Raw genomic sequence first — 23,604 nt, 5'->3', positions numbered from 1 at the left:
AGGTTGACTTTTATAATTTTTCATCAAAATATCAATATGTTGTTTAGCAACAAGATGATGCAAAATTAATTCGGAATACTTTTTAAATCCCATTTCTCAGTATTATTGTTATAAGATCATACTCGAGGCAGGGAAGGTGGAGAATATTTTTTCTAACATATCATGATCTGTGATATTTTTTCCTTATAAATTTAACAATGATTTAATTTAAGACATGAAAAAATTATATCCGGTTTTATCTTTAAAATCCTGTAATCTCAAATGGGTCCATTCATAATGTTCCTGTGGAAGAACAATCACCTACAAATGGTCATATCTATCTTTTAAATTATTCTACAGTATAAGTGTATCCTTAACAATGAGATATTCCATTTAATCCCTCATCTTGGTGATGATGGAGAATATCATGTCTTTGGAACGATCTTGATTAAATGCTTGATTTTTATTCTTGATGGTGTCTACCAGACCCATCATATCTACAAGGATTTTGGCATTTAGTGGCTAAGATAGGTAGGTTTTGCCTGATATATCTAGGTTAATAAATTCATGTTTAGATATGTTCGACATTATCTTAAGAAAAATAAGTTCTTACCTTTATTACCTATGTTTACTCGAGACGGTACATACTTGTGCTAATAAAGTGTTAAATATCTATAGTCAAATATTAAACTAACAAAGTAAAAGAAAAGATAATAAAGGCCAAGTACTTTCCCCATTATAAAAAAGTTACTACTCATGCTACAGTGTAGCGGTGAGAAATCTTGAAGGCCAAGTACTTTCCCCATTATCTATTTCATCTAATACCCACCTATAATATAATATAATCTATTTATTAAATTTATTTATAAGATGGAATGAATGTGTATCTTTGGTTATAGATTTTGCAAATAATACATATATGATATAACAAACTTAAAAATAGCATTACTAATTACTCTCCCCATTTTGATTTAAATTATTTATATTATAGATGTCAACTAGAGCAAACTAGAAGAAAGAGTGAAACAGTAATAGAAGTTACATTTATCAATTAATGCTAGTTGCTATATCCTGTTTTGATGATGATCAGCTAACAACAAAGGACCATGTCCCTGGCTGTTCATGAAAACACACAGTTGTGACATCCCTGCATAGTTTTGTATGTTAGAATAGCAAACTTTGCAGGTGAGATGTGTACCATATAGGAAGCCTGGACTAATAAAAATTCTACCCTAATCATTATCCTGCTATAAATAAAAAAGAATTCTTCTCAATTCCATAGTTTTTGTAATTTGGTTATTCAAGAAGAAAAACAACGAAAACTCAATAGTGCTCAAATTCCAAGTTTCTATTTGCTGAGAGAGTAATTATTCTTAAGTCATGTCTTGATATGTAATAAAATTACTCTTTTTATAAGAGTAATTCTTTTCTTGTAGTAGTGTGCTTAGGTAGAGTTACATGAGTTGATATTGGTTATAGTTAATCAATATTGAGAAGAGATCTTGATAGAGTGGTCTGGAGAGTTTATAATAGAGTTGTTACAAATTAGTGGAGCTTTGAGTTAATTTCCAATAGAGTATGTAATCACGAGTTTGATTATAGTGGATACTTGAGTGCTTATGAGGGTAAACTGTGGTTTTTCCTTCCTTGAGCAAGTAGGTTTCCATGTTATATCATTATTCTCTTTACTTTCCTGCAAAGTTTTTTTCCTTGCTGCTTTATTGCTTTATTACCTATATTTGACTTTAAAGGGCCTGGTCCCTTATAAGGTGGTGTACCTCCTACATTTCATCAATTGGTATTAGAGACATGACACTCTAAAAGGTTGATACCTAGAGTAATTTATTAATCTTGGAGGCTTCACCTAATCTATAATAAGGGCAATCTATAGTAAGACCACCCTAATTTAATGGGTAGTACTATGAGCAGTTTAAAACTAGGATGTATGACTTCATAAAAGCTAAGGACAGTGAGCTGATGGATGTTATACTTAATGGTCCTCATGTACCCATAAAGGAGATGAAGGAAGTAGACATAACCAAGATGGTTTTAAAAACTAGGAGAGTTTGTAAGACCCCACAAAGTGCCCTCGTAGTACGAGCCTTTGAGCGAGTCAAGTAAAGTGTAATTTTGATCCTAAGAGATTGAGAAGAGACTTCCTAAGAGATTTTTATTTAAACCATATAGAATTTTCTTAAATTTGACTTTTTTTCGTGTAGAGAATTGAATTAGCTTTCCAACAATACTAATTTCATCCAAATTTGGCATCGGGGTGAGAAGTTATGGCCGTTTTAATTAGAGTTGTCAGAACTGCCCAGGTGCTATAGACGATCTGATGGACCGTTAAGTCTGCGAAGGACCGTCGCTCGGCCTGTCGTAACCAAGGCAGTAACTCTTTTTTCTGGCCCAAGTGCGACGGCCAGGACGACGGACGGTCAAGGCTACGACAGACCGTCGCTGAGACCATCGCCATGAGACAGTGTGGTCTCATCCTGGCCAAGGTGCGATGGACGATCCGACAGACCATCAAGACCACGATGGACCATCGCTCCAACCATCACATTGAGGCAGTGTGTTTTTTTATGATCAATGTGCGACGAACGATCCGACGGACCGTCGCAGCCCCCGTTCAGTATTTTTAACTTATTTTTAAAAGGACTTTTCAGTCTTTCCACTCTTTTATACCCTGATATATTCCAAACAAAGAAAATGGCTTTATTTATCATCCAAAACACAAGAAATCTAGGGTTTCTCCCTCAAGATCAAATCTAAAACCCTTCTCCAAGAAATCCAAGAACCCACCATAGATTCTACAAATTGAGTAAAGATTTAAGTTATCAAAGTTCAAGGGTTGCAACAACCCTCTCTCAAGAGTAAAGAGAAGAGTTTGAAGCAAGCTTGTATATCCAAAGGCTTATTTAAACTATAATTTTCTGTAATCTATGAGATTTTACATGATATTGAATTAAGGTTTTTCACCCATTGTTATTGATTGCAATATCTTGATGTTTCCCATGAATTGAAAGTCAAATAGCATAATTTTGCATGTTTTTTAAGAAATTAAAGCTAGGTTTATACCCTATGTTGTTACTTCTTTATAATTTAAGAGTTTCAATGTTTAAGAAATTGAAATATATGAGTATGTTGATATTTTGAGATAATTTACTGTAACTTCCAAATTTCTACATGAATTATGAATCTATATGCTATCTATTATGCATTATGATGAGTTTTAACTTGAGATTGAATTATAGGTCACTAAGCCTTACTTGAGACTTGCAATTTTATGAACTATTGTGCTATAAGAAACCATGATATAAGTATTTTTAGATTATTGAGAAATGTTTTGACTTAATGGTCATAGAGTTTTGAAATCCACTCTACCACATAAGATTATAGATTTGATTGTTGGGTTCTTATGAACCATGATATTATTTTGAAAGTGGATTTCCTTGAGATGACCAAGATAAACTAAAGGGCAGTATTTAGCATCGAATGGGGTAAGTTACCATGGTTTCTTACCCTAGAACTATGTGCCACCATAGGTTTGAGATTTTTGGCCTGAGGCCGAGATGATTGGGCCCGAGGCTGAGATAAGTGATCATTGAGTTGAGGTTACACTCCTTGGCAAGAGTATGATACCTCTCCCCAACGTGAGGCTTCTTCCTTAGGAGGACAAAACGTTGGACTCCATGTAGCTCGCATGATTTATGTCGGTTAAGATAACCTCCCTAAACTAAAGTATTTTTTATTGAGATAGAATATTTTTCCTAAAATTTTCAAATGAGATATTTTCTAAAGTGAAAGAATTGCTTTTGAGTTTTTCCAAAGGAGGAAGTAGTTTTCTCTACTAATACAAGTTGATCACCAATTTTTAAACCAAAGTTATATGATTTCGAGTTCCAAGTGTTTGAGTTCAAAAGAGTTATAAGTTCTTAAGCATTAAAGAAGTTTTACTCCCTATGAGATATATGCATGGGTTAAAAGAATTGTTTAAAGCTTCCTTCATCCTACGAGTAATGAGAATAAGAGGAGAGCACAAATTTTAAAGCCTAAGTATAATGACTCATAAAATTTGTGTTACATGCTTCATTCTACATGATTTATGATCTTTACATTTTAGACTTATTCAAGGCATGTGAGTCATTTTTATTTGCATGCACGATTTGATTAAAGAGTATCGATACAATTTTTATATAAATGCATACACCCCCACATACTCAGTACATTCCCAAGTGCTAATCCACATATAGGTCTATGTGCTACATTATCTTATAATGTAGGTTCAGGTGCTCAGCCCAGCCTCGTCAGTTATTCTCGAGTACCTTTGTCTATATTTCTCCAATGGTGAGTCCTCATGGTTCGAGGGCCTATCTTCAGATATTTCAATACTTGAGTATTAATGTCATTACTTTCAGTTCAGTTTGAGCCAGTTGGGGACCTGTTCCAATGGCTCTCGAGTTCATGAAGTAGTAGAGGCTTTGTATTGTGGTCGTTTGGACCGAGTATTATCTTTGTATTTCCTTTTATTTTATATGACAGTGCCAGTGTTTTTTATATTCCTTCTTGAATGAGTTATTATGAGAAGTGATAGGTTCAAAGGGTTAGTTTGGGGATACTTGTAGCCCTAAGCATCGTGTGATGTCTCAGGAGGTGATTTTGGGTCATTACAAACTTGGTATCAGAGCCTAAGGTTTTAAAAGAGTCCTAGGGAATCTGACAAGCCGCATTGAGTAGAGTCTTGATCATCGGTGTGTAGTGTGCCACATCTATGTGCAAGAGGCTACAAGACATTTTAGGAAAAACTTATTTCTTTCTTTCAGATTCTATTGTGCCTGCAGTTGTCCCTCTCATCTTATAATTCGTGTTCTCCTATTTCAGAAAATGCCTCTCCAAAGAGCAAATACCCACAGAAATGATGATGAGCAACCCTCACCTATTGATCTTTTGAATGAGACTGTGTCTTATGTTGAGTTTCGGGTGGCCTTTTAGGCGTTAGCCCAAGCAGTCACTGCATTTTCGGGCCAATAACCAGGACATAGTTGCAAATCAGCAGGGAGGTGATATAGTTGCTTCTAGGATCTATGATTTCATGTGGATGAATCTGCCAGAGTTTTATGGGTCCAAGGCAGATGAGGACCCACAGTTGTACCTTGAGGAGGTAAAAAAAAATCATGTAGGTGATGCATGTTTCCGAGGAAGAAAGTATTGAGTTGGTGTCTTATAGGTTGAAGGACATAGCTTATGACTAGGTTGTATCATGGAGGAAGGGTAGAGGTGAGGACGCTGCTCTAATGAGACTGGTAGGTATTCTAAGATGTATTCTTGGACAAGTTCTTTCCGCTTGAGATAAGGGAAGCAAAGATTGAGGAGTTTATGAACTTGATATAGGGCTCCGTGACTGTTAAAGAGTACTACTTGAAGTTCAACCAGTTGGCCAAGTATGCTCCTGATTTGATTTCTAACACCTGAGCTAGTATGAGCAAGTTCATGACAAGTGTTTCTGGTTTAGTGCTGAAAGAGTGTAGAACTGCAATGCTGCATAGGGATATCGATCTGTCTAGGTTGATAATGCATTTATAACAGATAAAGGCAGATAAGATTAGAGAGAGAGAGACAGAGTGAGTGGTAACAAGAGGGCTAGATCTGAGCAGCATAAGTATATTCAACCTAGGTTCCATGGAGGAAACCACCCTTAGTTTTAGAGACGTCCGTCTATTCCAGTGACTTCATCAGCTAGTGCTCCCATGCCTTGAGGCAGGCAGGATCAAGGGAGCAGGTCTTTTATGTCTAGGTCACAGAACAGTGTTGGTAACAGGCCCCATTATCCTCCTTTTAATAAGTATGGTAGGGATCATCCCGGTGAGTGTTTCATAGATCTGAGGGGTTGTTTTGGTTGTAGCAAGCAGTGCCATAGACTTAGACATTGTCTGCATGCTAGGAAGGGGACCAAAGATGCCCGACCTCAGGCACAGACTACTAGTACACCAGCTTCTGTCCCTCATCCCGCTCCTGTTCAGGGCGCTTTATCTAGCACTACTTGCGGTCAGTGCCATAACAGATTCTATGCCTTACCATCTCTTCAGGAGCAAGAGGACTCTCCTAATGTTATTACTGGTATGCTCCGCATTTTTTGTTTTGATGTTTATCTGTTGTTGGACCCCGGTCAAGTCTCTCCTATGTGACCCCACTTATGGATGTGAATTTCAAAATGAGTCCCAAAAAGATTCCTCAGTCTTTCCTAGTCTCTACACCAGTAGAGGAGTCAGCTGTTGCAAAACAAGTGTATAGAGATTGTCCTATTACTGTTATTTATAGAGTCATACTTGTTGATTCGATAGAGTTAAACATGGTGGATTTTGACCTTATTCTGGGCATGGATTGGCTTTATTCTTGTTATGCATCTATAGACTGCCGTACTCGTATGGTCAAGTTTCAGTTCACTGATGAACTAGTTTTTGAGTGGTCCGGGAGTTTGGTATCTCCTAAGAGTCATTTTATCTCCTATCTCAAATCCAAAAAGCTAATATCCAAGGGTTATATCTGTCACCTTGTTAGAGTCAAAGATAAGTCCGAGGCTCCAACTATTTAGTCAGTCGATATTGTTAATGAATTTTCAGATGTTTTTCCGGAAGATCTCCTAGGGGTACCTCCCGATAGAAAGATAGAGTTTGGGATTGACCTTCTTCTCGACACTCATCCCATTTCTATTCTGCCATACCGTATGGCACCTGTTGAGCTTAAAGAGTTGAAAGAGCAACTCAAAGATCTTTTAGAAAAAGGTTTCATAAGGCCCAGTATTTCTTCTTGGGGAGAGAACCTATTCTATTCATGCGGTAGAAAGATAGTTCTTTACGTATATGCATTGACTATCATCAGCTTAACAAGGTCACAGTAAAAAATAAGTATCCTCTTCCAAGAATTGATGACCTGTTTGATCAGCTGCAAGGTGCAAGTTATTTCTCCAAGATAGAGCTTAGATCCGGCTATCATCAACTTAAAGTAAGGGAATGTGATATTCCAAAGACAGCCTTTCGAACCTGCTATGGTCACTTTGAGGTTCTAGTCATGTCTTTTGGGCTAACCGATGCCCTAATAGCTATTATGGACCTCATGAATCGAGTGTTCAAGTAATATCTTGATATGTTTTTCATAGTGTTCATAGATGATATCCTTGTCTACTCCCGTAGTGAGCATGATTATGCAGATCACCATAGAATTATCTTGCAAACTCTTAGGGTTCACCAGTTGTTTGCCAAATTCAGTAAGTGTGAATTTTGAATAAGGTCTATAGCCTTTCTAGGTCATATTATTTCAGCTGAAGGTATTATAGTTGATCCCCAAAAGATAGAAGCTATAAGAAATTGACCTAGACCTATCTCTCTGTCTGACATTAAAAGTTTCTTGGGTTTAGCGGGCTACTACCACCATTTTTTGAAGGTTTATCTTCTATTGTATCTCTTTATCTTCTATTGCATCTCCCATGACCCGGTTGACCTAAAAGAAAGTTAAATTCCAGTGGTCAGATTCCTGTGAGAAGAGTTTTCAGGAGTTGAAGACTCGACTTACTTCATCGCCTATGTTGACTTTGCCTAATGGTACAGATTGTTTTATGGTGTATTGTAAAGCCTCTAGAATTGGTTTGGGTAGTGTATTGATACAAATAGGTAAGGTTATAGCCTATGCCTCTAGACAATTGAAGCCGCATGAAAAGAATTACCCAACCCATGATCTTGAGTTAGCTGCTATGGTCTTTGCTTTTGAAAATCTGGAGACACTATCTTTATGGTGTTCATGTTGATGTGTTTACTGATTATAAGAGACTGCAGTATGTGTTTAATCAGAGGGAGTTAAATCTTAGGCAGAGAAAGTGGTTAGAGTTGTTAAAAGACTATGATATGAGTGTGTTGTATCACCTGGGCAAGGCCAATATAGTGGAGGATGCCCTTAGTAGATTGTCTATGGGTAGTGTTGCTCATGTAGAGGAAGGTAAGAAAGAGTTAGCTCGTAATATGCATTGTCTGGCTAGATCAGGTGTTAGGTTGCTTGCTGAGGGAAGTACTTTGGTGCAAAGTAGTTTCGAATCCTCTTTAGTTTTGGAAGTGAAGGAGAAGTAAAATAGAGATCCTAGTTTGGTCAGACTGAAGGATGTAGTTAAGGACCAAAAGGTAGAGATTTTCTCCCAAGGGGGAGATGGCGTGTTGAGATAGTAGGGTAGATTGTGCATTCCATGTGTTGATGATCTGAGGTAGAGGATTATGGCTGAAGTGCATGGCGCACGGTATTCTATTCATCCTGGCACTACCAAGATGTACCGCAACTTACAGGAAATCTATTGGTGGAATGGTATGAAGAAGGATATAGCTGAGTATGTAGCAAAGTGTACAACGTGCCAACAGGTTAAGGTATATCACCAAAGACCTGGTGGTGTGATGTAATAGTTTGGTATACCCACTTGGAAGTTAGAGGTGGTGAATATGGATTTCGTAACCGGGTTACCCCTTTCGCTTCTTCATCATAATTCTATTTGGGTTGTTGTAGATAGGCTGACTAAGTTTGTGAACTTCTTACCCATGCATACATCTTATACAACTGAGGATTATGCTAGATTGTATATTCGGGAGTTAGTCAGGCTACACGGAGTTCCCTTGTCTATCGTTTCGGATAGGGGTACTCAATTTACTTCTTAATTTTGGAGGGAGTTTCAGCAGGGTCTTGGTACCCAAGTTCTTTTGAGTTTTTCTTTTCATCCGCAGATAGATGGTCAGGCTGAGAGGACCATTCAGACCCTAGAAGACATATTAAGGGCGTGTGCTCTTGATTTCAAAGGTAGTTGGGATGAGCATTTTATTGATAGAGTTCACCTATAACAATAGTTACCATGCTAGCATCGGGATGGCACCATTTGAGAAATTGTATAGTAGAAGATATAGATCACCTATAGGTTGGTTTAAAGTGGGTGAAGCTGCCGTGATTGGGCCTGATGCAGTATTTGAAGCTATGGAAAAAGTTAAGTTGATTAGAGAGAGGTTAAAGATAGTTTAGAGTCATCAAAAGTCATATGCCGATGTGAGGAGAAGAGATCTTGAGTTTGAAGTGGGTGATTTGATGTACTTGAAGTTTTCACCCATAAAAGGGGTGAAGAGGTTTGGTAAAAAGGGAAAGCTTAGTCCCCGTTATGTTGGCCCGTATAGAGTTTTGAGCCGTGTTGGGAAAGTAGCTTATGAGGTTGAGTTTCCTATGGAGTTGTCAGCCGTTCATCCTATTTTTCATGTCTCCGTGCTTAAGAAGCATACTGGTGATTCCGTTGTGGTAGATCCTTCAGAGAGTGCTAATATTCAGAATAGTCTTTTATTTGATGAGATTCTTGTTGAGATCCTAGATTTTCAGATTCGGAGACTGAGGAACAAAGAGGTTTTCTTGGTCAAAGTGTTGTGGCGGAACCAGTCAGTTGAGGGCGCTACTTGGGAGGCAGAATCAGACATGCGAGCCAAGTACCCGCACCTCTTTTCTGCTAGTTCAGATCGATCCGAAAGTATTATTCTTCTTTAATTCATCCTTTCTAATCTAAACTTCAGTTATATATCTATTCTTGCCTGAGTTCTTACAATTTGTGAGGTATTCAAGAGTTTAGAAAAATTTTGAGCCCATTTAGCAAATTGCTTCAGCTATGTGTACTTTGATTTTCCTGTGTTCCTAGTCTAACTATCGACATTCGAGGATGAATGTTTCTAGAACTAGTGTCGTCCTTTAAATCTTTAACTTATTTCTTTGACTCTTGACATATTTCAATTTAACTTTGAACACTATAAAAAGTTTTCCCAAACATATTTACACAATCAAACTATTAGAACTCATTCAGCCTAGTGATGACTCAAAAGATGTCAAAAAAGCTTAAGGACCTTGGGAAGTTTACTCTCCCCATTCAGATCGGCAACAACGAGGTGGTCTATGCAATGAGTGATTTGGGTGAAAGTTTCAACTTGATACCCCTATATTTTTTCAATACATTAGGCTTGGGAAAGCCTAGACTGAGCTCTATGCTATTGCAGCTATCAAACAGGACAATAGCCTATCCTGAAAGAGTAATAGAGGATATCTTCATAAAGGTTAGGAAATTTATTATTCCTGTTGACTTTACTATCCTAGATTTTCAGCCAGAAAAATAGGTACCAGTCATCTTCAGGCATCCATTTTTAGTGATGGTATGAGCTTTGATTGATGTGAGAGAGGGTACGCTCATAATGAGGTTGGAGGATAAATAAGCAGTTTTTAAAATTTACAAACCTCTTAACACACTATCCCACTACAAATACTTGTGTATGATTACTGTTATTGAAGGGGATAAGTATGAGGTAGTGGTGTTTATTCCATTTAAAACCTTTTCGGACACCCTCATTGAGCACCCTAAGCCATAACCACCTAAGCCCAACATGATGTAAATTGATGAGCCTGAAAAAGATAAAGTTGAAAATGCTGTTGAACTTGAGAGTTCACACTCAAGAGTTCAGAAATTAATCATAAGATAGCCTCCAAGTGTAAGGAAAATGATGAAAGAATTTGGCTATGTCGTGAGTTGGGTTGTGCCGCAACACTAAATTAGGCACTGCTTAGGAGAAAACCTAAGTTAAGTTAAGGTATATTTTATTTTTAGTATTTTTAGTTTTTACTTCGCATATTTTTTGTTTTTGTTGAGTCACAGGTTGATGGAAAGTTTGACTATCGGAAACCTGAGCTAAGGAGCATGGCGAAGACTCAGTGTGGGGTCCCCGAACCCTCTTGATATATAAAGATGCTACTAGCTAGGACTATAGGCCTTAAGAACTGTCTCTATCTCTACTTTTAAGTATACTTTAGGTACAAAGTAAATATTTAAGTGTGGGGGTGGGGAAATTCCTATTTTTAGGGTAAATTTAGAATTTTTTATGTTAGGAATAAGTGAGATATTCTTGTTGGTTCTATATTTGATTGCATGATGCAAGTGATTTAGTTGTAAGAAATATGTTGATTGAGTGAATTACTGCTTTTAAGACTCCTAGGCTCATGGTTATGACTCTTGTACTTTTTGGCTTAAAGTTGAATTCATGCTACCATTTGGTTGAAAGTCTATGATGATCCTACTTGAAGTTGGCATGCGCCATGTGTGATGTGAGGTATTTATATATTCCTTGTTGACTGTGATATTTAGAACTTTTTCGATATGTGTAAACCGAAATAAAGAGTGTGGGTTTAGGAGATGATATAGGCATTTCTTTGATAGCCTCATTTTATACCTTCTTTTTGACCTACCCTTGTGCTTAATCTTAGTAAGCCCCCTTAACCCTTCAGCTTTTTCTTTGGCAGCCTTATAAGTAGCCTAATTCCTTCTTTGATATATCTTAATTTGATCCAAAGCTCCTAAGTGCTTAAGTGTAAATTTAGTGAGTTAAGGAGTGTGAAATTAAAGATGAAAAAATTGAAATTGAAGCCCTAAAGTGATAGTTATTGGTGTTCAAAAGAATTATTATGTGTTGTGGTAGGAAGTTGAGTAATGGGAATAATATAAATTTGTTCAAATTAAATGAGTTGTGTATAGAATACTCCCACCATAGTATATGTAAATAAGCTTAATAAGATGGGTGAAAACAAAAGAATGGGGTAGACAAAAATGGTATGATTTGGTTGTTAGAGTTAAATTGAATGTGTAAAGTGATGTATTAAAGCGCTTAGGGGAGATAGTCACTATTCAGCCAAAATAGTTCCTACCCATCCCTTAGCCTACACGTTTAAAGACCTATTTGATCCTATGCTTAGTATTCTAATATTAGTGGAGAACTACATTAAGGGCAAGCCTATGGTTCATTATGTGTAACTTGCAAATTCCTTGTGAAAGTGAGCGTAACTTGATTCTTGCACCCATTATGTTATAAATTGCATTTATATGAGTGATTATGGGTAACTTTCTTGTTGTGAGGGCACATGTTTAATGAATATGGGTGAATTTTATAATGTCTTTCGTTAAGAAATATGCATGAGCTTTCTAACTTGGTGAGTCAATTCTTGAGTATAGGATGTTTTCAATTAGTGTTTCGAACTGTCAATCGTGTACATAACATGCTTAGTGTAGAAAATTGCATCCTGTGTAGTTATTGTAGTTCTAGCTTAGATGGCTTCCTTGGAGTAGAAGTGTAGAGTCTCCTCATATCATGATGCTTGTAATGAAAAGTTGTTCAAGGACGAACAAGGCTTAAGTGTGGGGTGGAGATGTTGGGTGTATTTATGCACTATAGTGTGGTTATCCTAGCTTATTTAGTCAATTAGTGTTCTCGAACTATCAATCTGTACATAACATGCTTAGTGTAGAAACTTGCATCCTGTGTAGTTATTGTAGTACTAGCTTAGATGGCTTCCTTGGAGTAGAAGTGTAGAGTCTCCTCATATCATGATGCTTGTAATGAAGAGTTGTTCAAGGACGAACAAGGCTTAAGTGTGGGGTGGTGATGTTGGGTGTATTTATGCACTATAGTGTGGTTATCCTTTCTTATTTAGCCTTTTTTTAAGAATAATTCATTTGTGCATGTGTTAATAATGGTATAAATGTGCATCTACATGTTCAAGTATGTACTTATAATATTTAAAGATGTTTTTAACATGAGTTTAGTCTCAAATTAGACATTTGCAGTCTAGACGAGAAATCTAGTACCCTTGCTTGAATTTTTAGTTCATCATCTTGAGTGAATGATTGTTTTGAGCACTAATTAAGGGTTTTTAGTGTTATTGGAGGCTTGGTGATATTATTATGATGATACATGAAGGATGTACAAGCATCAAATCTAGTAGAAACAACATACAAAGGATTGGAGTGGTCCCACAGAAGCACGAGCACAACATGTCGAGGGGTCGGGGCATTACCTGGTCTTCCTTAGGTATCTTTGGTTCGTACGGCTAACACACACTAGGGACCTTTCAGTAGGGGGAGCTGAACCCATATTGTTCGTGGATGTTTGGATAACGGAAAAGCTACACTGCCTAGGCTAATATTTTAAATCTCATGCTAAGACTTATTCGCTATCACGACATATTAAATATATAAGTATATGATTGTGTGCATTCGTTTGGAATGTTTTTGGACTAATTTGATCATGGCATTAATTTCTCCCTTCCCTGAGTTATATTCTAGTGCTCAACCAGCTAACCGTCCCCGAATGCTATATCTTCATGCGACGTAGGGTCTAAAGATAATTCTATTTCCTTGCAAAGTTGTAGGTGATGTCTGGATTGGCCACTAGTCAGCTTTAAAGTGGTGATCTTCCATTCTCCGGAAGGCCCTCATTTAATGTCTTGTCTTTACTTATGTCTTAGATAATTTTTGTAGGGTTTTGGCTATGGTTGTCGGCATGTCCCAATTTTTTTTACATTTGGTTTCTTAGAAGGTTTTGTGGACAACAAAGTATGGGTGGATTATGTTGTGGATTCTTAGATCCCTCTTTTTTTTGATTGCCCTATCTTTTTATATGTCTGAAACTCCACTCTATCTTTTTATATATTTGAAACTCAGCTCTATCTTGTTATATGTTTGGAACTCATCCGCTGTTAGTTGTATAATATTTTGGTTTTCAAGGATAATGGGGATGGTCTCCATCCTTAGCGGTCTTGAGATACCCAACACAACCAAGCCCTGGTTTGGGTCATAAAAAACTTGGTGTCATAGTCGTGGTCATTGGGTGTCCACAAAGCCGTGTCAAGTAGTGTCTCTTTTATAGGTGTGTAGTGCTCCACACTTATAAGGGAAAGACTATAAGACATTTAGGAATGTTTCCTTTCCTTGTGTTCTATTCTTGGGTTATTGAGTCTGGGGCATTAAAATCTCTTCTAATTCCATCTGTTCGCATTTCAGATCATGCCTCCCCAAAGATCTGATGCTCATGGAAAATCCTCTATCCCACATGAGGACAATGTGGATGGAACTCGTTCTACTTAAGAAGTATAAACTTGGTCTAGTCTCTTTGCTCTTGACTACTAATGTGGCAAGACAACATGACACTTTTGATGCTTAAAATTGTGAATTTTTGCATGAACTTAGGATATTTTCTTAGATATGATGTACTTTGGTTTATATTGCAGGAAAAAGGTTTACCCTAGTGTTTGAATGAAAAGAGAAGAAAAAGACCTAAAAAATCCTATTCTAATTAGGATTTGAGTCAACTCTTGAGTAATGAACATCTGATACGACTCGTATGTTGAATCGTATGCACAATAGTTCTAAAAGCCAACCTAAGGAGCTAAGTATGGGGAAGATACAACTCAAGTATCCAAGTTGTAAGCTAGGATGTGAGTCATATAGTGTAGTCGTAAGCATAACAAAACCTAATCTACCATATAGGAGTTAAAGCCTCACAAGTATACACGTCGGAAGTATGACTACGACTCATATAGTAAATTCGTACTCAAGCCAGTGTCTAAAACTTAGAAAGACTAAAGTCCAAGGTGTATATGAGTGAAGGACATGATTCGTACACTCAGGTACAACTCGTAAACAAAAGTTGTATACTAAACAGAAAGTTAATGCCTTGGGAGAACAGATACTGGAACGGATACGAGAAGGCAGGGTATGGCTCGTATGATCCAGGTAAGAGTGAAGACCGAGTCATACTGACTGCCGACATAGCTTTAACTTTCTCATTTTTATTAGGCTTTTTATGTTATTTTGAGATACTATAAATACCCTAGGGTTTGTCTTTTATTAGGTTACGCTCTTTTATGCCTTATTACAATACTTTACAGTACTTTTACAATTCTTCTTGAGTTTTTGGGTTTTTATTCAATTAGAGACTTTGGAGCTTATTCATCTTATTTTTGTGCAATTGATTTTATGTGTTCTTTATTGATAATCATGGTTTTTGCACAAACATGAGTAGTTAATCTCCTTAACGTAGGTTATGGGAACCCTGATGGATTAGCTATGTAGAGAAAGTGGGATACTTATCTATTCTAGGGTTTTTGCATATATATTAATCTTCTTCACGATAATTAATCTCAAGTAGCTCCATTAGCTTAAGATAGCCTGTATTTTCTTCCATCCCCATAAGGGAGTTTGCGATTGGGAAAATAAGTTAAGACAGTGATTTGGGATTTCTACCTCTATGTTTAAGCCTTCGCGTCTTATCTAAATCACTTTATCCCAAAGAGAAGGGTTAACTAAGGTCATAGAAAGGAGCAACAAGGTGATGCCCTGAGACTTAGCCGATAAAGGGTGAGATTTATCTTCGCGTCCATACGGTGAATGATAAGACCTATCCTGTAGACTTTGCATACAGATCAATAGAATAGTTGGATTGATCATGAGAAATTTATGGAGTTGAGAAGCCAGTGGAACACAAGCCTAGTGTTTGTTTATTATTGTCAACGACTCAAAAGCACTCAAAATTTGGTTACAACTTGCGATTAATACTAAACCCCTAATTACTTTCCTATACCACTCGTGGACATTTTTTTTGTAGGATCGGCCCCAACCTAGTTGGGTTATTGTATTTGTAATTGACCCTATTATACTTCTATTTGGAGTGTAGTTTCGAACAATATAAACTTTCTACGTGGAGTTCCATTGGTCCTTACCAGTCCTTCTCTGGCTTTTCAGGATGATCATGTTCATGCCCCACCATCCCAAGGAGATACTTCTAATGCTGAATTTCATCGATCTATTCATCTGCCGACTCAGTTTGTAACTTCTCAGTCTCATCATTTTGACCATATTGGTTCTGTTTCTTTATCTTTTGAGGTTACTAGAGTTGGACAGTTCATGAGGTTAAATCCCCCAACCTGCATAGGCTCTTAGGTTGAGGAGGATTCTCAAGGATTTGTTGATGAATTGAAATAATATTTAGGATGACGCATTATACTGATGTGAAGGGTGTGGAGTTTACCATATATAATGAAAGAATGTTCTATATCAGTGGTATAAGGAGTGGGAGAAGTTGAGGGGTGATAATCCTGAGCAAGCTATGTGGGAGGAGTTTTCTAATACTTTCCTTGATCGTTCCTTTCCTTAGGAGTTGAGGGAGGATAAGGCCAAAGAGTTTGTGAATTTGATGCAAGGTAGGATCAGTGTAAAGTCCATTAATTTTCTTGTTATGCTCCAGAATTGGTGTCTAGCACGAGGGCTAGGATGAGGAAGTTTTCTTTGAGTTTGTCGAATGACTTGATACTAGATTGTAAGGCCACAATATTAAATAATGGCATAGATATCTCTAGGCTTGTAGTGTATATGCAGCAGGTTGAAGATGAAAAGAGAAAACAAGTAGAAATATAAGAGAGGCAGAATAAGAAGTTTGGATATTCAGAATATGGTAGAGGACAATAGAATAGTGGCTGCACCAAAAGGTGCTACTTCTAATACTGACACTGGTCAAAACCATCTTTATGCTCTAGCCACCCACCAGGAATCTAAGGCATCTCCTGATGTTGTTACCGACACATTACAATATTTCTCTAGTGATGTATATTGTCTGCTTGATCTGGGGTCCACCCTTTATTATGTGATCCCTTATGTGGCTATTCATTTTGGTTTTGGTCCTGAGTGCATTTTTGATCCCTTCTCTATATCTACCTCGGTGGGTGACTCTGTTATGTCTAAGAAAAGCTATAGGTGTTGTGTGGTGTGTATTTGTGGTAGAGAGATATTAGTGCATTTAATTGTGTTGGATATAGTAGATCTTGATGTTATCATAGTGATGGATTGATTCTATTCATGCTATGTTTCTCTAGATTGTAAAACCCAAAGGGTAAGTTTCAAATTCCCTAATAAACTGGTAATAGAATAGGAGGGAAGTTCCTTAGTTCCAAAAGGGAGGTTCATATCTTATCTTAGAGCCCAGAAGTTGTCCAAAGGGTTCCTATAGTTCTAGTTAAGCTTTTTCATTTTAAAAGTCCCTCCTTACATTTTTTCTTGGTGGTTAGTGATTTTCCAGAAGTGTTTCATGATGATCTTCCTGGTATTCCTCTCGATAGTGAAATAGACTTTGGGATTTATCTTCTACTAGATACCTATCCTATCTCTATTCCACTCTATATAATGGCTCTAGCCGAGTTGAAAGAAATTAAGGAGTAGTTAAAAGAGTTTCTTGAAAAGGGTTTCATCCATCCCAGTATGTCCTCGTGGGGTGCTCCCGTGCTTTTCATGCATACGATGGATGGTTTTCTTTGGATGTGTATAAATTATCAACAGCTGAATAAGGTGACAAAAAAGAATAAGTTTCCTCTTCCTAGGATAAATAATCTCTTTGACCAGCTTCAGCATGCTAGATGCTTCTCCAGGATTGATCTTCAATCGAGTTATAATTAGTTGAATATTAGGGAGATGGATATCCCTAAGACTCCCTTCCAAAACTGGTATGGTCCTTGTGAGTTTCGGAAAATGTCATTCGGGTTGACTAATGCTCTGGCTGCTTTATGGATCTCATGAACCTGATATTTAGGTAGTTATTAGATTTATTTATCATCATATTGATTGATTATATCTTGTGTAATATGAGAGTGGATCATGCTAATCAACTTCGAGTAGTGTTGTAGACTCTTATGGACCAGTAATTGTATGCCATGTTTTTGAAGTGTGAGTTTTGGTTGAATGCTATGACCTTTTTGGGTCATGTTATTTCTAGTGAGGGGATCATGGTAAATCCACAAAAAGTTGAGGCTATTAAGAAGTTGCTTAGACCTACTACTCTAGTCGACATTTAGAGCTATTTAGGTTTAGTTAGGTATTATAGAAGGTTTATGGAGAGCTTCTCTTCTATTATTGCTTCAATGACTAAGTTGACTTAGAAAAAGTGAAGTTTCTATAGTTTGATGCTTGTGATGATAGTTTTGAGAAGTTGAAGGATAAGTTGACTTCTGCGCTAGTGTTGACCCTTCCCGAGGGAACGGATGGTTTTGTTGTTTACTGTAATGTATTTCATGTGGTTCTAGGTTGTGTCTTGATGCAGTATTGAAAGGTTGTGGCTTATTCTTCTAGACAGCTTAAGGTTCATGAAAGGAATTATCTAACTTAAGATCTAGAGTTAGCGGATATGGTGCTTGCGTTGAAGATCTGACAACATTATTCATATGTGTGCATGTTGATATTTATTTAGATCATAAGAACTTGCAGTGTGTATTCACTCAGAAGGAATTGAATCTTAGGTTGAGATGGTGGATTGAATTGCTCAAGGAATATGATATGAGTCTTTATTATCACCAAGGTAAAACTAATGTAGTTGCGATGCTCTTAGCAGGTTGTCCATGGGGATCTTATCTCATGTGGATGAGGAGAAAAGAGGTTCGGTCAAGAATATCGATCGATTGGATAAAGTGGGAGTTCGTCTTTTGGATTTAAAGGATGGAGGCGTAATTATTAAAGAGGTGGTGAAGTCATCTCTTGGTGTTGAGGTGAACAAGAAGTAGGTTTTGGATCCTATCTTGATGTAGATGAAGGCTGATGTGGGCCAGAATAAGGTTATGTCTTTTGAGATTGGGGCTGATAGAAACTTTAGGTATCGAGATAGGTTGTGTGTTCTAGACATTAATGAACTGTAAGGAAGGGTTTTGAATGAGGCTCATAATTCAAGCTATACAGTTAATCTTGGTTCAATGATGATGTACCATATCTTGAAGGAGATTTATTGGCGGAACAACATGAAAAGTGATATGGAAAATTTCATGGCTAAGTTCAAGGTTTGTAAGCAAGTGAAGATTGACCACTTGAGGCCTGGTGGCATACCTTAAGAGATTAAGTTCCCTATGTGGAAGTGGGAGATAATCACTATTGATTTCATTACTAGTCTTTTGCAGTCTCAGAATTAGCATGATTCGATTGGGCCTTGATGGATAGGATGACTAAGTCTGCTCACTTTTTTCTTGTGAAGACTACTTAATCTAGAAAGGATTATGCTAAGTTGTTTATTTCGGAGATTGTCAGGTTGCATTGGGGCTTCGGTTTTCATCATTTTTGATTGAGAAACACAGTTTGCTTCTAAATTTTGGTGTTTGTTTCAAAAAGGGTTGGGCACGTGGGGGAACCTTAGCACCGCATTCCACCCTCAAATGGATGGACAAGCGGAGAGGAAAATTCATACTTTGGAAGATATAAGGTTCTATATGACTGATTTTTGAGGTATTTGGGTGGATCATCTGCCTCTCATTGAGTTTACATATAATAATAGTTATCACTCTAGTGTTGGGATGGCTCCCTTTAAAGCTCTATATAGTAGGAGGTGTACATCTCCTATTGGGTGGTTTGAGGTTGGTAAGACTAGATGATATGATCCAGACCGGTATCAACACCCTTGGATATGCCATTTAAGTCCAACACATGAATAATCAAGCCTTGGCTACCTTAAAGGAACAAGAACATACACTGGGAAACCATTTTAAGCATACAAAAGAGCCTCAAGAACCCCACTATTTTTTAGGATGAGAGGAGCAACATCCCGCCACTTTAGTGATTGACCATCATATGGACTGTCAAGTGAAGGCCAAAGAGGGACTACATGCTTGATGGGAGCGACTAAAGAAGGGATGGCCCATCACGCCATTGACTGACCATCACATGGACCACTAAAGTTAACAGATTAGTCATTTGTGTTAGGCTTATTCCATCTCATTCCACTTGGTTTATGGGCCATTTTGGGGTCCATTGTAACAGTTTAGCCTAAGACTGTAAATAGATAACCCTAGATCATTTTCTTCTTTAGTTTATTTTTGAATATTGATTATGATGAACTCTTGTGAAAGTGTCTTGAGAGCGGGATAGGCAAATGTTGAAACTCGTCTAGAAATGGTGATTATAAGGGAGATCAAATTCCTTACGGCCATTGTATGAGTTTGGTGCTCATGGATTATTGAATCAAGGGTTTTGGAGATTAAAATGCTCTTTAGTTCTTGATTCTTTCATCTTCTTTATGTCTACCTATTTATATATCATCTATCTATCATTTGTCTCTACTTTCTACACTTAGATTGGAGTCCTCGTGTCTAGAATTGTATCTTTTGGTATCAAAATCAAGCTAAGAATCGTCTAGTCTTAGGCTTGTTATCTTGAAAATCACTAGAAAATAAAAAAGAAGAAAAAGTTACTATTTACATTTTTTAAGGTCTTTCAATTTTGATTTTTGATTTTTGTGTCTTTTAGAGTTTCTAGTACAAAATTCTTTTTCCCTAGTAATAATAGAGTCTAAATCTAGGAGTTGAGCTTAATCTAAGGAGATTTGAGTAATCTGCCATTATTAGAGCTTGATTTTGAAGAAACTTTAAGGTGGTTCTCAAATTTGGTTTTAGTTGGTGAGAATTTGGGCTTAAAAATGTTTGGGTTGTGCTTGGGAGGTCGAAGTGAGCTTGGGGATCGAATTTCATCGGATTTCAGGTTCATTTGGATGAGGGTCAATTTTGAATGTTCTTGATATTCTTCATGTTCCTCAAATATTGTTGAATCAGAACATTCAAAAATAATGTGTTTAACCCAAAATAAAGACAAGAAAAAGGTGTTGTACTTGTTTATTCTAAGGAATATTCCAAAGGAGGAAAGAACAAAATTGGAAGTACAAGGGGGGACCATAAGAAATTCAAAAGCTTCTTGAGCTTGAAAGCTCACTTGAAGAGCCCCAAATCCTACAATTGCATCCATAACAGTCCCAACAACACCTCAAGTTGGAGAAGGAGTAAATTGATATTTTCTTGGTGATTCTTCAACTACTTGGCAATCCTACACACCAATCCTTCACACGATAAGATTTTTGCCACTCTTTGAATTGTTGAGATAATTACATTGGTGATTCTGCACATTTTTGGTGAATCATTACACAAGAAATCATAAGATAAGGTTTAAACATGAGTTGTAAGCAAATAATGATTTTCTTAATGACTCACCAAGCTAGTGACGAGTCATCGCACAAGCTACCATGACTTAGGAGTGAGGAAAGCTCACTGGTTTGAGCTGATGATAAGCTTGACGACCAACCAAGCTTGGGATGACTAGACAAGCCTCCCATCACAAAAGGACAACCAACTCCTCTCACTGGTTAGGTGACACGGACCGAGGGAAGTTCAGTGTCAAGGTTGACGACCCGTCACCCCAGCTGTCACCTTGGGGTAGAAACTTGGTTCATCTCAAAAAATTCTTGTAAGTCAATTCTAGATTCTTAATTTCTTTTCTTAATTCTTTGACTTCTTTTATTTGATTCTAAACACTAATTAGCAACTATTAATCAACCTATATAGTTGTGATTAGTGCTTGAGTCTATTTCTTCTTTGTCCAATTTTTTTTGAGCTGTTCTGGTTTTTAATTCATCGTAGTTTCTTAACTGAAGTCCGTACATATTTCAACTCAAGTCTGTACATATTTAGTTTCTTTGTTTTGAAAATTTTGAAAGAGACCTCATCCTCTTGTACCTTAAATTTCATTTCCCTCATCTCTAAATTAGCAATGGCTCTTTTGGTAGCCAATAAATGGTGGCCAAGGATGATAGGCACCTCTTAGTCCATTTTATAATCCAATACCACAAAATTCACTAGCAATATAAACTTGTCAACTTTAACAAGGACATAAAATAAAATTTCCACTTGCCTTTTAATAAACCGATCCTCCATTAAGAGTCACATAGAGGTTGGTGTAGGGGGGTCCAATCCAAGATTCTTGTAGGTAATGAAAAGGAATTAAGTTGATTCTCTTACCAAGGGTACATAGAGCTTTTGCAAACTCATGCGTCCCTATTGTGCATGAAATAGTGCACTCTCCAGGATCGTCTTTCTTTTCGCAACCTTACTATCCATAATAGCACTACACCCATGAGTTACCTCAATGGTGTTACCTTCGACAAGCTTATTTTTGGACATCATTTTTTCATTAACTTAGTGTATTATGGGATCTCTTGAATCACCTCAAGAAATGGGATGTTTATCGATAGATTGCTACGTTTTGCCAAGAACTTCCTCAATTTGTCACACTCTTCTTTTTTTGCAATCATTGAGGGAATGGGGGAAGAACTTGGATTGTGGGACTAGCTTCACTTTGTGGTTTCTTAACCTCAACCACTTCTTCGTTCCTTTCCTCAGTCTCTTTCTCATTATTTTCTTCTCGACTTTGAGGTAACACCTCCTTTGCTTTAGCCTTGGGCATTTTCTTGCTCAAGTCTCCTATGAAGGGCTCATTAAATGTCTTTCCACTCCTTGTGGAAATTTCTAGAACTTGAGCATCATTCTTTTGATTAGAAATCTTGTCACTAAGGAGTCCACCTCTAGGCCTAGCATTTAGTTGTGTGGAGATTTGCCCAATTTGGGTCTCCAATTTTTTTATAGAGGCAGAGTGAGATACCATGGTTTGAGAGAGCTGAGACAAGTTACCTTTCAACTCACAGACCAAGCATACCTTCCACTTTATTCAATATTTTTTCTAACACATCCTCGGTCTTGATTTTTTTGCGGTCATTGGCACTTGACTCCTTTGTCTTAGCTCGATCAAGAAGGGGAACATAACGATCATAATCATGCTCTCTATCTCTCCAATTTCTATCTCTCTCATGGTCCATCCAATCTTTATTCCCACCTTGCCTTTGATAGGTGAGGTGGGAACCCCTCGAGTAGTTAGCCAAATACTGGATTTCGTCATCCAAATTCTTTTCTTCTTAATCATCTTCATAAGATTTTGGTTCTAAGGCGTTTACCACTTTCGTGGGTGCACCCATAATATGCTTTTTCAAGAGTTCAAGTTAAGTCGTCATTTTTGTCATGGTCTCCTCCTTTTCTTCATTCTGCTTTCTTTGTTCATTATCAACCATGGAAGTAGTGGAAGGGATCTTGGGGACTTTGGTATCTTGGGTATGCCAAACCCAATTTTGCTTTGACATTTCTCCTATTAATCAAAATGCCACATGGTGGTTCATCTTTACTATGGAGCCACCGGCTGTATCATCCACCGCCATTTTATTTAATGGATCAAGGATCCAATAGAAGATTCCAATAAACATTTTCTTTAGGACTTCGTGATTTGGGCATTGGTCTAATTTTCCATTAAATCGTTCTCAAGCTTCAAGCAACGGCTCTCCATTCATTTTTTGAAAATTCATGATCTTATCCCGCTTTTAAATAATTTTAGATAATGGGAAGTATCTATCAAGAAACATCATGGTAAGCTCTTCCCAAGATGTAATTGGGTTGGGTGGGAGTTAGCGGAGCCATAAAATCGCCTTGCCCATTTGTAAGAATAGGAAAAGGTGAAGCCAGGTAGATTCTTCATTAATGTGTGCTAAATTGAATGGCACACACACTTCCATAAAATTCTTCATATGGACATTTGGGTCCTCAAAAACTTGACCCCCGTACAACCCTTTCAATTGCAACATGTGAAGCATGACGCTAGTCACATAGAAGACTCTGTTTTCATTGGTTGGTGGGATACAGATTAAACATGTTTGGTCCGTTTTATTTAGTTAGCCCTCATCATCTAAGGGACTGTCAAAGGGGCCCATATTGCTTACGTTTTCACTCGTCATTCCGTTAACACTTCGATCTCCTTAAAAGTTAAAAACAACAAATAAAGTAAATTACACCACCCCATGTACACCCAAGTAAGAATTGCACCGCATAAGTGAAATCTATATTCTACTTCCAAAAAACGAC

General features: G+C 37.3%; 1 non-coding gene across 1 annotated transcript; it reads left to right on the top strand.

Moving 5' to 3' along the window:
• Positions 1-22,962: 22,962 nt before the first annotated feature.
• Positions 22,963-23,068, top strand: LOC124889951. The gene has a single exon (XR_007048863.1). It is a non-coding gene; the product is annotated as a small nucleolar RNA R71 (small nucleolar RNA).
• The last annotated feature ends 536 nt before the right edge of the window (positions 23,069-23,604 follow it).

The sequence above is a fragment of the Capsicum annuum genome, chromosome 12 (assembly GCF_002878395.1).
Source record: "Capsicum annuum cultivar UCD-10X-F1 chromosome 12, UCD10Xv1.1, whole genome shotgun sequence".
NCBI classification, from domain to species: Eukaryota; Viridiplantae; Streptophyta; class Magnoliopsida; order Solanales; family Solanaceae; genus Capsicum; species Capsicum annuum.
The sequence above is the reverse complement of the archived record's forward strand: the minus strand, read 5'-3'. Positions and strand labels throughout refer to the sequence as shown.